General features: G+C 44.3%; 1 long non-coding RNA gene across 8 annotated transcripts in view; it reads left to right on the top strand.

The window, feature by feature from the left end:
* Positions 1 to 1,274: 1,274 nt before the first annotated feature.
* Positions 1,275 to 13,366, top strand: part of LOC131402577 (uncharacterized) — a 28,297-nt gene continuing 16,205 nt past the window's right edge. For 2 of the 8 annotated variants that reach the window (XR_009218784.1, XR_009218785.1), the window contains exons 1-2: positions 2,369 to 2,687; positions 8,980 to 9,042. This is a non-coding gene — a long non-coding RNA (uncharacterized LOC131402577). Of the gene's footprint in view, positions 1,503 to 2,100; positions 2,305 to 2,368; positions 2,688 to 6,545; positions 6,750 to 8,694; positions 8,889 to 8,979; positions 9,043 to 13,366 lie in introns of those variants that run through there. The other 6 variants (XR_009218789.1, XR_009218790.1, XR_009218788.1 and 3 more) reach the window with 6 other exon arrangements.

The raw sequence follows: 13,366 nt of genomic DNA, 5'->3' as shown, positions 1-13,366 counted from the left end.
CCCTCTATAAGAGTTTCTTCTCCCTTTTCTGCAGGAGGACTTGCAGGTGGCTTGACATGGTTGTAGACCTTAGATTGCAATTCTTTGCTGATCCCAAATAAACCTATTTGTGCTGGAGAAATAACTGGCTGTTTAACGTCCACAACTACCATGGAATCAATTTGGTATAATGATTTGATATAACAACTAAATAAAAGTAACATCAGGATTACCCTTAGACCTAGGCAAGAGGGCCCCTACCCTGGCTTCTGTATATTACAAAGCGTGTTCTGGCCCTTTTCTGGCCATGCCATTCTATGCAAGGCAAGGAGGCCCAGGGCCAGGGGACATGCCTGCCTAGAGCGCACTCTCTCTCTCTCTCTTTCACACACACACACACACACACACACACACACACACACACACCATTCTGCAACACATTTCAGGTACCCATCACCCTGACAATCCCTGCTCAAAGGGCCCTAACCTCCTTTCTGAGGCCCTTAAAGACCTCTTTCCTGGACCCTTCCTGCAAGGGTGACTATCACTTCCTGCAAGGTGCTCGCCCTTAGGCCTGAGGAGTGGCCAAGAGGAGGCTGAGGTGGGGATGAGGACAGAGCTAGGACTTGTAGACTGGGGTGGTGGCGTTGGGGAGACACACACATCCCTGCCAGTGTGTGAGGCCCCTCACAGTGCAAGACTGGGCCCGGGGTGGGAAATAAAGTGGGCTGGGGAGGGAGTCAGAGAACTAAATTTCCCTCTGGCTTTCCAGGTTCTTATGAAGGCACATTGGCCAAGGTAGGAGGAGAAAACATATTTTATCTACAATTTGTCATCGTGATTTATAATTGTTTAATATTTTGACAGATGGTATGAGGGCGTCCATTCACACTCTTGCCCTGGCCCTGGCAAATGTGAAGGGAAGGCTAAGTAACATTATAATTTTATATTATTGACCTTTGAGTAGTCCATCTCTCTTGCTAATGATTGATTTACTAGTTTAAGTCACACCTTGCAAGTAAGTGAAATTAATGACTGAGCAAAGAAACCAAAAGAAATGAAGAATAAGAGACTAAAGAAACTATAATTTCTTTTTTTCTGCCCTGCAGGTTTTGGAGTACGGTTGTCTTTCTTCAGGAAGCTTTTCCTCCAAGTTGGTGATGATGTTGATAAAAACTGATGCTTCCTATGTGCTGGGCCCTCTTCTAAACACTTACACACGTTAACAGATCTAATCTTTATAGCAATGGCATAGCTAGGCCCTGCAGTAACCATCTTCCCGGTTTTATAAATAAGGAACCCTGGGCTTCAGGAGGGTGACCTGCACTTGGTCACACAGTTGGGCAGTGGAAGAGGGGATTTGAGTCTAGGCAGCCTGGCTCAAGTCCCTGCTGCAGGATTCTATATCTGCACAAACAAATGTCTGTTTTGCAAGCAACTTGTTAGCAACTTTCCTCTCCTCACCAACTAGTAATGTGACCTACAGCATTAACCACATCCTTATGGTCAGCACGGATTTACAGGTAAGGGATTGTTCTGCTGTCAGGGCTGAACACAGTTGCTTAGAATTTTGTCTTTTTTGTGGTGTTTTCTTTTGCTTTTAAGTGCTGGTAGGAAACCAAGCTTAGCACAGTGCGTGGCACTCAGCATATCCTGGGAAGAAGAGAGGGAGAGATGGCAGGAGGGAAAGAGAATGCGTCTTGCAAAATTAATGTAGTTTCATGCCAGGACAAAAACTGATCACGTGACTTGCTCCCAGCCAAGCTCCATCCTTTACCCATGGTGGGGATCAGGAGTGGGCTTCTGACTGACCCTCAGAGAACGGCTCCACCTGGAGGAGGACCAGGGTCTGTCCCGTGAGAGTTCTGAACGGTTAGGGAGAAGGAAGACGCCAGTCTCGGGCAGAGAGCCCTCGGCACCCAACCCCCAAGGACCCCTGCCCATCCCGCAGCGTGCAGCCTGGGCCGGCTCCCCCCAAGGCGGCTGTCAACCTCTCCCACGACACCCCGCCCCTCCACGACACCCCGCCCCTCCACGACACCCCGCCCCTCCACGACACCCCGCCCCTCCACGGCCGTCGGCCCCGCCCATTCACGGCGCCCCGTCCCGCCCCCTGCACGGCGTCGGGGCGCCGTGTTCACCCGCGGTGCATGGTGGGGCCGTCGCCCCCGACAACCCGCCCCTCCCCTCCGCGCGCTGGCCCGAGGCGGCGCGGGGCGAGCGTGGCGGCGGCGGCATGCGCCAGGCCTCCGCTCGGTCCGCGCCCCTGGCGAGCCCCGACTCCTAGGAGAGGCTGGGCCGCCTCCAGCGCGGGCTGCGGGACAGGTACGGCCTACCCGAGGCGGGGGCGGGCATAGGCCGGCGCCCAGGGTCGGCCGGTGCCCTGCCGTCTGTCCTTCCCACTCGCCCCGCCCGTGGTTCCCCTGGGCCTGGGTCCGCCCGCGACGGCCCCCAAGCTCCCACTGGGGCCTGGAGGACAGAGTTTACCGGAGAGACCCCCTTGTTGGAGATCTCCCGCTGGAGGACGCGGCCGCGTCACTGAATTTGCCCGGAAGGGGGAGTAGGAGTTCTCCTGCCTGTCACTCTCAGTCAAGCCTCGTGAATTTCTCTCGTTCCCTCTACACGCCCCCTCCGCAGTCTCTTCAAATTGTCATCCCACCCTGACAGCTGCACTGCATCAGTGGTGACAGGTCCAGGAACACAGGCAGGTGAGTGTGTGTGTGTTTGTCAAACATATGCCCTATTTAAATGCGGGAGACTTTCTGAGGGCCATAGTTCCAGCGAAGGGATGAAATTTCCAGACAGAGAAGTCCAGCTTCTGGAGTATGCGTGATACCTTGATTAAGACATGAAAGATGAGAACCGCTGAAGACAGCTAGATCTAAGAGCACATACAGAAAGAAAATTAAAAAGCACTTTGCTATAAATAACCACATAAAAGATAAGTTGTTGGAACTATTATTTAGCTGCTAAATTAATTGGTGTTGGAAATCTCTAGTTGACAAGAAAGGAAATAGATGTTTGGATCTCTTGATAAACAAAAGGTTTAATGAGTGTTAAAGTTACAAAATCATTTTAGTGAAGAGAGCTGTGTGTGTGTAACAATGCTAAAATGACAACAATAGTTATGTGTAAGGTAAAGGCAGAAGTAAGTGGTTTTGAAAAGGAATTATATTGGTTTTATGCTAGATTTAATTTTTGTCAAATGTTTATAGAGCATCTACAACAGGCCTCCTTAATTGTCCTCACCATATTTTACTCTTTAATCTTTTTCTATATCCTATTTTCTTTCTGACATACCGCCACTCACCCACCCCAGGAACCTCCTCAACTCCAGCTTTTGAAAAATCACTTCCTTCAGTGGCTTCCCTGCACTAAGTATTGATCAGCCTGTTCCCTAACTCATGCAACCTCGGCATTCTTACAGGACTCTAGATAGTGGCTTGAGTGACTTGCTCCCTGCCTAGATGGAGAATTCCAGGAGCTCAGAAACCATATCTAGCTGAAGCTTTAGCTGATAATAGAGTACCTTAGGTGGAGGAGGGGCTTGATATATGTTTGTTCAAGGAATGGAAGAAATCCCAAGTCAACCAGCTAATGTCCAGGAGGTATAAATGTCTTGTATAGAACATTAGCCACACATTGCCACTAAATAATGACCATGTTCCAGTCAACCAGGAAGAGTGGACAGTGTGATATTTCAAAGATGATATTGTGTCTGCATATACTTGATAATTAAAAGACAAGACATTGCTCTGTGCATCAGTACACTTAAAGTGCTTTTTTTTAAAGAAAAAAAACCCAGTTTCTTTAATGTTGTTTGTTAGGTTGTGTTTAAAATGAAACCATTGGGGCCAGCCCCATGGCTTAGCGGTTAAGTGCGTGCCCTCCGCTACTGGCGGCCGGGGTTCGGACTCCAGGCGTGCACCGACACACCACTTCTCTGGCCATGCTGAGGCCACGTCCCACATACAGCAACTAGAAGGATGTGCAGCTATGACATACAACTATCTACTGGGGCTTTGGGGAGAAAAAAAAAAGGAGGAGGATTGGCAATAGATGTTAGCTCAGAGCCAGTCTTCCTCAGCAAAAAGAAGAGTATTAGCATGGATGTTAGCTCAGGGCTGATCTTCCTCACACACACACACACAAAAAAACCCATTATATAAGATTAAATACATTAAAAGAAATCACCAGGGGGAAGAACAATAAGAATAATAAAATAATTTTTTGTGTGTGTGTGTGAAGATCAGCCCTGAGCTAACATCTGCCAATCCTCCTCTTTTTGCTGAGGAAGACTGGCCCTGGGCTAACATCCGTGCCCATCTTCCTCCACTTTATATGGGGCGCCACCACAGCATGGCTTGACAAGCAATGCGTCGGTGCCCGTCCGGGATCCGAACCCACGAACCCCGGGCCGGCGCAGCGGAGCGTGCGCATTTAACAGCTTGCGCCACCAGGCTGGCCCCTAAAATAAATTTTAAAATTTCAATTCTGCTCCAAGGTTCCTTAACCATTTTGAAAAACTAAAGTTTGGTTTATAGATTCAAACCAATTTAAGCTATTGTCCCATCCCCAAAGTGAAATCTTATACTGAAGTCCAGCTCCAAGTTAAAAAGCAAACAAACAAATAATAAAACAAATTCACCTCTGGGTGTGCGTGTAATTTTTTTCTTTACGTTTTACTAATTTATTTTTATTGAGGTCACGTTGGTTCGTAACATTATATAAATTTCAGGTGTATATCATTATATTTCGACTTCTGTATAGAGTCCATCGTGTTCACCACCCAAAGTCTAGTTTCCATCCGTCACTGTACACATTGTCCTGCTTTACCCCTTTCACCCTCCCCACACTCCTCTTCCGCTCTGGTAACCACCAATCTGTTCTCTGTACTGTGTGTGTTTGTTTTTTGAGTTTTTTTTTTTTTAACTGCTTTTTGACTCTGTTCTCTTAGAATAGTAGCTTAGTTACCCCAGGCCTTTAGTTATTTGTATCTCTTAGCCCAAGTTCTAAATTTTAAAATGTCACTGGTTCAAATGGCATTCTTTTTGAACTAAGTTAATTGTGAGTTATCATTTTTGCTTCCTGTGCTAGGAACACCTGGCTGTTTATAGTCCTTATGGTATAATAACTGTGTAATGATTATTACTTCATGTTTAACACTTAATGCTTTAACTATTAAGCAAGGTGAGGCTGTTGAAATTGTATAAGGAATTTGAGTCAAATTTTATAGCCTATTCATGGTTCTGCCTTTGGAGGTTGGTTTTATTTTTAAGTCAGTACAGATCTGTTGCTGTGTGTACTCGTTTTTCATTTTAAAAGTCCATAACTAACTCTAATGCATAGTTAATAAGTACAGAGGCGAATAATTTTGGATACACAGAAAAGTGCGGTGGAAACATGGAAACCTGGGTTCCAGTCTGTGAACTGTTGTGTGACCTTGACCAGGTGGTTCAGCCTCTCTGAACCTTGGTTCCTCACAGAAATGAGAGGCCTTGACTAATATGTGAAGTACGGCCACAGATTTTTTTTTCTCTAGTAAATAAAGAGCCTCAAAGTAAAAGAGTTGAAAGCTGTAGTTTGTGAAGCAACAGATAATGACTATCATTGTCTGTACCCTGTTTGAGTGTTTGAATGTGCCTGTTTTTCTCAACCAATCCCGCTGACCACAAGGACCATTGTCTCCTGAAGCTCCAGAAATTTACAGGCTGCGACCTTGGGCAGTCACAGCTGCTTTGTCAGTCCACAGACTTCCTGGGAGTGAGAGAGAAAAACAACCTGTCCTTTCTCAGCCCCCTTAGAGGTGGGTCATTGCAATGTTAGCTGGTCTAATAGCTGGGCTTTTCCCTTGTACTTGGTGCGTTTCTAGCCAGATTGTCTTAGCTGTAGTCACACATAGATGTAATTTTATATTCTGAATTTTTTCCTTTTTGTATCAGTGTTTTCTTTGCATTGTGGGAAGGTCGTTGAATCTACAAGAGCCTGATGGAATGACTCTGTACAATGCATATAGTGCCACAAGTGTAGTAGAAACATGTAAGTGGAGTTGACACTTACAATTATATAAAAACATCTGTTTAAAAGGCCCATTAACCAGCCCCAGTGTTTTCAATACCAATATTGATTCAGGGTGAGATATCGTAAAGGCCCAGAAATTGATGCTGAGGTATTAGTTGAGTTAAGCTGAAGATGATATTGATACAAAAACTGAATAACAGGTGGCTTAAAAGGAGGAAACTAAACCACATACTACACTTTAAGGACCACCCAGCTGTGTAAAACTTCGAAAGGTCCGAGTGAGGGGTGCAGGTGCCTGAAACCATTGGCAGTGGGTACATATCCCAGGGCTGGATGTTCCAAAGATTCTGAAACAGAGATTTAATCTGTAGGAATTGCAAGATGATCCTCCCAATAATCCTTTCTCTGGCTTTTTATTGGGGTAGACATCTTGTTTTAAGTCTTAAATTTAAAACATATGAAAGACAGCACTCAGAGGCACTGCTGCATGGATGATGAGGTTAGAAAATGGGCCTGTGATGAAGAGTGAATGAGATTAGCATCATTTTGCCTGGAATAGAAGGCCAAGAGGTGTTTGTGGTTTTTCAGTGTAGGAAGTGTCATGCTAGAGAAGAAGTTTGACCAGTCTGTCCCTACTGGAGATAGAGCAAGAACAAAGAAGTTTTATGTTCTTTATTAAAAAGAACTTGCTGCTCGTGAGGTGGTGGATTCCCAAAGAGACTGTGGTCCTTCTTCACTAGAAGTCAGAGGTAAATTGTTACAGTTATTTTGAAATGAGTTCAAGCTTACAGAAAAGTTGCAAGTAGAGGACAAAGACCTCTAATATTTCCCTCACCCAGATTCCTCAACTCTTAACATTTTGTTATATTTTCTCTTTCTCTTTCTATCTAAAATTATTAATCTTTTCTGAACCATTTGAGAACTGCAGATATGATGCCCCATCACTCCTAAGCACTCCAGTGCATAGTTCCAAAAAGCAAGGATGCTCTCTCTGTGATCACCATATAACCCTCCCAGTCAGGAAATCAGTGCTGATATACCAATCCACAGACCCCAGTCAAATTTCACCAACTGTCCTAGCACTGTCTTTTTTATCGTCTGGTCCAGGAGTCCATCTGTGAACCCATTTGCCATGTCTCTTCAGTCTCTCCCCATCTGTGCCTATTCCTCAGTCTTTCCCTGCCTTTCCTGTTCCTGACAGTTTCCTAGAGAACAGCTTTCATTCTGGAGAGTGAGCCTCAAGCTGGGTCCATCTGATGTTTCTTCATGACCAGATTCCAGTCATGCTTTCTTGGCAGAAATTCCACAGAAGTAAAGCATGACATCAGAGGCACAAGGTCATAGATGCCTTTAAGGGTCTGTCTCATAATTTAGTGACGAATTGCTCACTCTGTCCGGACATTCATTTTTCATGAACTAAGTATCCTATTGATCACTGAACCTTAGAAGGGAGGAAAGTGACAAATAAAAATTTCTAACATGGAAGCAATTATACCATGTTTTTTTCACTTCTCTTCTGAGGTCAGTCTTCTTAATGAGAAAATAAAGATCTGTGTGAAGCTATTAGATTAAAAATTTGTGTTTCTGTAAATTTTTTTTTTTTTCCTTTTTTTTTTTAACGTAGACATACCCCAACTGAGGAAGAGATTATTCCCCAAGCAAAGATTCAGTGTTTGGATTTTGGACCCTATTTTCCCATTAAAAGAATTTTGGTTAAATGATGGTTTCCATTCTAGATTATGCTAAGCAAAGAAATTTACTTAACCTATAATTTAGCTAACAGAGTAACTTTTGGGCTTTTTTTTTTCTCTGAAGGAAAACGGAAACTAATAATTAAGAGCTCACAAATGGAATGTGGGCTCAGCCCCTGTCCCTCAGGGGGCCAAGCTAGGCTCACCTTCTGTTGGACTCCTTGTCGTTGATTCAGTCTTTGCTTTAGCATTTTTCTCTCAGACATTATGTGATTTCTCTTTTGGCCTTTAGTTCTTGTTAACTTAGATTCGCAGTTTGGCTTCAGTTAGATGGGATTGAAGCTGGTACGTTGGTGGTGGTTGAGCGGGGCCCTCTGTGGTTAAACTTCCCAAGGACTCTTTTTGGGACTGAGATGGCTTCTCATTTAGCAGTTTCACCCCTAGCCCCTTGGTTTTGGCTGCTACCACCCCTGCTGCCCAGTTTCCCCTACCTCTTGCCCAGGCTGGGTGTGCAGGGTAAGCTCTGTCCTCTAGCTGACTGCCAGCACTCACCTGATCATCACAGGATAGCAGTCAGTGACAAATCACGGCGATGTTACAAAGTTGTAAAAAGAAATCCCCCCAAATTTGAAGTAATAGTGTTAGGGGGCCTGGTCTTCATTAAATGTGAGTGAGGGCAGGTCTACTTTTCAGAGACCTCTTCCTAACTCAGCTACTTGGCTCTGCCCAGGCTTGTCCAGTTGGGAACAGAGCAAGCCACCAGTCTTCAATCTAGGGTGGATTTGTGGAGGCATTGTGTCCAGACCTGGTGGGATCCCCATCGCTCAACTGTCACCGTCTCAGAGAAGTCTGGCCATATCATATTTTACATATTTATCTTGTTTATTGTCTCTCCTTCCCCCTAGAATGTCAGCTGCCTGAGGGCAGGGGCCTTGGTTGGTCTACACCGGATTAGTCTTCAGACCTAGAACCGTCATCATGGCACTCAAGAAATACTTGCTGAGTGATTGAACCTGCTTCCCAGCCTTTTCTTACTGCATTTCCCCATTTACTTTGAGAATCTTGTTTTTGCTTCATTTCAGTGTCCTTTTTGCTTTTTAGACTTCCGTGATGACTGCTAAGTATTTTTGTCTTGAGTTTCAAACGCAGCTGGCATTTTCTGCTTCTTAGAGAGGCCAGAGAAGCATTCTTACAAAGGTGTGATTTCAAAGGAGATCATGTTCTAAATCCAACTGCCTATTACTTATCAGTGTAATTATTCATAAAACATTTTCTTTCTGTATTATAGTGAAAAGAAGAGATTGGACCTGGAAAAGAAACTTTATGAACATAATCAATCTGACATATGCAGGTAAGAAAGGACAGTGGTAACAGTTTTTAAACCAATTTGCATGTGTTAGTCAATAAAAATTTAACCCTAATATATGTTACAAATACCATAGTTACAGTACTTTTACCATTCTCTTATTTCTAATGTGTAGCAGTTTCACCTAAACATTGCAATTTAGTATAATCACTGTCAAATGTAAGAATAAATTTGGTTAAAATTAGTATAAGATAAAAATTATCTTATTTTCATCATTCAGTATTTGTGTTATCTCAGGAATCTATTTTGCTTAAATGTCTTAAGAATAAGATGGATTATAGGCCGGCCCAGTGGCGTAGTGGTTGAGTTTCCGTGCTCCGCTGCGGCAGCCCGGGGTTTGCTGGTTCAGATCCTGGGGGCAGACCTACCTACGCATGGCTCGTTAAGCCGTGCTGAGGCAGCATCCCACACAGAAGAACTAGAAGGACCTACAACTAGGATATACAGCTATGTACTGGGGCTTTGGGGGATAAAAATAAATTAATTAATTAAATAAATTTAAAGAAGAAAATTTGAAAAAAAAAGAAAGATGCCTTGTGGTCTTTCTTTCTTTTTGGCCACAATTTAAACACCTTGAGCCTGTGTATTGATTAAGGCGTAATTGCTGTAGCTGGCCCTTCAACAAACTGCTGTAGGCAGGGTTACATGGTGTCTCACTTATTCCTGGATATATGATAATGACAGTTAAAATTACTATGAGCAGTGGATAATATATGTTATCCTTTTTATGTTACTTAATCTAATATTAAGAGCAAAATGTTAATATTTTTAATTCTATTTTATAGAAACTGAACTTCATCCTTAAGCCAGATGTATGGTGTTACCTCCAATATTGTTCATATAAAAAATTTCTGGCTATTATAGCATTTAATCTGTGATTTATTTACATCATAATATGAGTGAGAAATGAAAACATCTCATCCAGAAGAGAGAGAAGCCAAGAATATTTTAAAACCAAATCATCTATCTATTCCATTTATTTCCTCATCTTCAAGCTTATTCTTTGGTTTTAAGATTTAGTGTACTTCCAAAGGTACCAGTCAGGTAGCCATATGTCTCTAGTAGCTCTAGAAGAGACAAGAAGAGCCAGTGAGATGGTGGAAGAAGTAGCAGTGTTGTAGATGCCATGGCCTCAGAAGTGGGCCCCAGTCTGAAGGAGTCCAGGGCAGCTGCCATTTTTCTAGCCTCTGGCTAAAGGAGCAGAAGACAGGGTATAGACTTTTCCTGCACCCTATTCTTGGGTGGCTTCCTGGTGTAATGGTGGTGGGAGGGGTGAGGTGAGAGAAGAATGGGAACCTTTACCAAGCCATCATTTTGCTGAGTTTGTTCCCCTCGCTCAGCCTCTTGTTGCTTCTTGGAAGAGAGAAGGTATGATTTGCCAAAAATATGCTGTCTTTGACTGCCCGAAGGATAAAATCTAAACTGTCTAACATGGCTGTTTCAATCTGGTTCCCCACGGAAGGCAGAGTGTGAGAGGAGGGTTTGCGTGTAGGTGGTAATTTGTAGGAAGTAGTCACATAAAACTGAAGAGGAAGGCTGGGCAGAATGAAGTAGGAGCTGATCACTGCTGTGGGAACCTAGGGTTCCATCCCTCCAGGTTTTCAGAGGAGCCATGTAGTCTGCCCCTCTTCTCCCCACAAGTGTCCACTGAAGGCAAGGAAGAGGGGGCTGTTTACCTACTGGTTCCTGACCCCTGTTGGTCAGGGCTGTCCCAGGAGGTGTTGACTCCTCACATCCAGGCTTTCCGTGCTGCAGCCCTGGTAGCACCTGATGCACCTGAGGCAGGTGCTGCCAGGTTCACTGCATACAGCAGGTTGCTGCAGCTGTGGCTGGTAGAAGAAAAGGTGGGCCGGGAGGATGTGAGGAGGACATGAGAGGTGTCTGGTACAGGGGCTTCCCAGACCCTCCATTATCTGCCCCTGTTTAATTCTCATCATCACCACCCTTGTCAGCCTCCCCCTAAAATTCTTCATGGACCAAAATTCCAGTTTCTGAAGCATGACCAGATCTTTTGTAGCACAGTGTAAGCAGGTAGGCTCTGTCTTCAGGCGCCTCAGTTCAGTCCAAGTCCCACCACCTCTTCGCCCTATGACCTTGGGATGATTACTTCAACTTTCTGTGCATCCATTTCTTCATCTGTCAAATGGGGATAAGGATATTTATGAGAACTTAATGAATTAATACATATAGAACCTTAAAGCAGCGTCTGACCCAGAGAGTCAATAATTTATTATTCATCACTATTTTTGTCAATATCATCGTTATTCTTATTTATTACTTTTGAGCCTTCTAACATGCTAGTTCCCCTGCCTGAATGTTCTCCCCTCGTCTTTTTACTCTTGCTTTCCCCAATTTTGGGTTAACTCTTACCCATCCTTCAGGTCTTAGCTGAAAAGTAATTTCCACTGTGAAATCCTCCTTGAGTCCTTCTGCTAGGTTAGGGTGTCCAGTCTGTCAGGGTCCCTGACAGGTATTGTACTTACCTGATTGTTTTCCCTGTTGACCCTAGCTGAGTGGCTTTCATATTCATATTCAGAGCCCTGAATATATGAATGATTGCACGGATGCGTGGATGAGTTGCTTATGTGGTCAGCTTTGAAGGTTATTGTGGAGGCAAGAATGAAACTAGAATTTGGATGGAGAAGGCATGGTTACTATTGTACCTGTTCCAGGTGGACACTGGCCACCCCTGGCAGCTTTACCAAGTGCCTGCATGTGAAAGATAGTACATTTGGGTCTTCCTCCATTACTGTTGCTTGTGTCGAAAATGGCAGATATGGGCAGCAGTAAAACCAGTCTCAGGTTTTTTTGTTCAGAAGGAAAAATGGGAACAGCCAACCAAGATTAAAGCACAGTATTAGCATGGTAAGGAAGTTTTTAAAAATTATTGGCCCAGGGGTAGCCTGTTGGTTAATTTTGGACGTCTCCAGTATCTTTGCAAATCTGTGTTTTGAGGGTGAACGTTTTTGTGGTATTTAGCTTATTTTTGCTTGCTAAAAGAATGTTGAATAATTTATTGAGCCAAGAATAGAAATGCTACATACCAGGTACTCTTTTATGATTTAAATACTTGTAAAGGAGAAAGAGCTAGAATTAGCAGTGTTGGTTCTTTGAGAAGAATGGGCTGCACAACGTGAGCTATCCAGCATTACACTTTTGATGACAGTTTCTAAAGGTTTTTTCACAATTTGAGTAAAGTTACAGTCCATATATTATTATAAAATATTTGGGAGGTGACGTCAGCATCATGATGGAGCGAGCTCTCCCCTTAGACTCTCCCCACTAAGATACAACAAAAAGGACATTCATATACCAAAAGAGGACACTCACACAACACAAAAGACATCTGAGAGACCCACCCAGGTATACATCTGAACGTGGAGGTGCTGGACAACCCCCGGAGGAAGTGGAAGGAGGTAGGGAGAGCTCCTCTTGCTCCCCAATGGCAGTGACCTCGGGACCGCATGGCTTGCAGAGAGAGGGGGAGAGGCGACCCTCTGTGGGAAAACTGTGACTCTCCAAGTTCGCTCACAGCCCATGGGAAACCCCCACACAGAGGTGACTGAACTGTTGAGGGGTATCTTCATCAAGCTAGCACCCCAGGAGAGCAGATAGCAAAGGAAGAGCGAGAAGCCCCTGGGATTGGGCAGGCAAAAGAAAGCATCCCTCCCCCTGTCCAGTGCTCCAGCACAGCCAGTCGGCCAAAGTATCCATGGATCACTGTGGGCTGAGAATATACAGCTCTTGACCCCCACCCAATGGTGGCAGGTGGAAGCTGCAACCAGATACTATCATGCGGAGACACAAATCCACACCGTCAAACAGTGTGAAAAAATATATTAAATATCCAGACCAGAAGGAAAGTGACAAGCACCCAGAAGTCAATCCTGAAGGCACAGAAACCTATAATCTAAATGACAGAGCATTCAAAATAGCTATCATGGGGGCTGGCCCAGTGGAGTAGCGGTTAAGTTCACACGTTCTGTTTTGGCAGCCCAGGGTTCGCCAGTAGGTATCCTGGGTGCGGACCTACTCACTGCTCCTCAGGACGTGATGAGGCTGCATGCCACATAGAAGAACTAGAAGGACCGACAACTAGGATATATGACTGTGTACTGGGGCTTTGGCGATAAAAAAGAAAAAGAGGAAGATGGCAATGGATGTTAGCTCAGGGCCAATCTTCCTCAAAAGAAAAACAAAACACAAAATAGCTATCATAAAAAGGCTCTATGAGTTACAAGAAAATACAGATAGACAGTTCAATGAAATGAGGAACTTCTTCACAAAAGAGATTGAAACTATAAAGAAA

Source organism: Diceros bicornis, unplaced genomic scaffold (assembly GCF_020826845.1).
Source record: "Diceros bicornis minor isolate mBicDic1 unplaced genomic scaffold, mDicBic1.mat.cur scaffold_160_ctg1, whole genome shotgun sequence".
Taxonomy (NCBI): Eukaryota; Metazoa; Chordata; class Mammalia; order Perissodactyla; family Rhinocerotidae; genus Diceros; species Diceros bicornis.
The sequence above is the reverse complement of the archived record's forward strand: the minus strand, read 5'-3'. Positions and strand labels throughout refer to the sequence as shown.